The sequence below is a fragment of the Ambystoma mexicanum genome, chromosome 11, assembly GCF_040938575.1.
Source record: "Ambystoma mexicanum isolate Mex_15411 chromosome 11, UKY_AmexF1_1, whole genome shotgun sequence".
In the NCBI taxonomy this organism is placed as follows: Eukaryota; Metazoa; Chordata; class Amphibia; order Caudata; family Ambystomatidae; genus Ambystoma; species Ambystoma mexicanum.
In genome coordinates this window covers 28911013-28912830 of record NC_090934.1, presented here as the reverse complement: position 1 = coordinate 28912830, position 1818 = coordinate 28911013, and the positions used below count along the sequence as shown (strand labels likewise).

Sequence of the window (1818 nt, the reverse complement as noted above, 5' to 3'; positions counted from 1 at the left end):
CGCTGTGCAGGCTCGGCTGACACAACACGGCATATAGTTACGGCAAAGATGTCAAAGCTTCAGCATTGTCATTGAGCAGAACTCTGAAATTCAGGGGTGGTGGAGCGTAGAGGTCCAGGATGATTATGATGGTGTCAATGGGGCCAGCGCTGTGCAGCTCCGCTCAGGAGGGCCATGGGCCCGTGTGGGGCTGACAGGCCAGTGGGAAGACTGCAACAGGCCTGCTCGAGCCATCCTGCTATTTATACAAATCTCAGGCCGAGCAGGGCCTGATGGGAGAAAGGAACTGCGCTACAATCTGCTCTTCTGCCGGGCTCTGCCTGCTGGAGCTTCCCCCTACACGCGGGACAGGCAGCTCTGCAGATGCTCAGAGCTTCTGGGGGGGTGTGGGGTTGGGGCTGGGTCAGGGCCTGCCTTCTCACCCTCGCTTAGCGGGGCTTCCCAGAACTGACCCAACCCCTGCCCTCTTGCAGGCAACTCATACTTAGCTGGCAAGGGAGAATCTGATCTCAAGGGCAGATCTCCCAGGGTGAGGCTTACCCATTGCACATCGGATTTGCTGACCCCTGCTATGTTCCCAAATGCGGGATACACAACTGCATTATTTCTGGTAGTGGGGGACTGCGTTTGCGCTCTCCCCCTGATTTATTGGTGAAAGAAAAGGTAAAGTGTGCACTAGGCCTGCTAGGTTGCATACTTTAAGATTGTGCTCACATTGCGTTTCTTCCATTAGGTTCACCTTTGGGCGATCGCTTTTCCACATTTTATCTGTTGAATTGAATTATGCTTCTTTCATCACCACAGAAGTAATGTGTATTACAGAGATAAGCTGCCATATGTATTGGGCACACTGCACATGTTCAGGCAGCATCAATCATGCTTTGTACAGGACAATGCTGGCCTAAATTGGGAACAGCCAGCATAGACATGTTGCTACAGGGCATTTTTTGGGTACAACCAGTATGACAATGTGTTACATCAGTGACAGTGCTGTCTTACACTGTGGACACATTGATCATTAAAATGTGTTGTGTTGTAAAATGTTCTTTTCTGCTGTTGGTGACATAGAATTTTCATGTTCCCCTTTAGAACTGATTGTAAACTTATGGCTTTTTGGTCACCTTTTCTGCTGTAAAATTCACCATTTCAACCCCATATTTGAAAATAAATTCTTGGGGGGGCAAACCCCAAACCCTCCCTAGAACCTTGTAGCTCCCTCGCTACGCTCGGTCGCCCCCACTATTTCAGAAAAATATTAACACATAGACACTGAAAGAAATCACAAGCAACTAACCTTTGATCAATGCCCATGACACCAAAAGCTATCTTTGGGACTGCATGGCTATCACTGCCTGTGATGCTGTTGTGTCAAAGGTCACACAATATCGCTTTTTAATATACTGCTTTGGGTGAGGTTGTTGACTTTTGGCTCGCCGGCCCACTGGGTGACAAAAAGTTAATGCTTCGGCCCCACATTCAAAAAGGTTGGACAAGCCTGGGCTAGACACTGTATGGAGAGGGGTGAACGAGCTGATGTTTTTGCCACACTCTCTAACTTAAACAATTTTCCGTGAGAAAAACATTTTTATTGAAAGATTGGGAGTTCATTTATGTATAATGTGGAACAGATTAGATGATATAGATCTCCCAGAAGGGTTGAGGGATCTGAATGTTTTAGCATATTCAAGAGATACTGCGGAGAAAGTACATGGGCACGTCGAGAGGGTTTTTGAGTATAGAAGGGAGTTGGAAAGGTTGCGGAATGAAGATATTGATGCTGATAGTTTGGACGCAATGTTAGTACAGAAACGGTTCCTT

The 1818-nt window shown here is 47.2% G+C and overlaps 1 non-coding gene across 1 annotated transcript; it reads left to right on the top strand.

The window, feature by feature from the left end:
• The first annotated feature begins 480 nt into the window (after positions 1 to 480).
• Positions 481 to 642, top strand: LOC138505307 (U1 spliceosomal RNA). The gene has a single exon (XR_011280119.1). It is a non-coding gene; the product is annotated as a U1 spliceosomal RNA (small nuclear RNA).
• Positions 643 to 1818: the final 1176 nt, after the last annotated feature.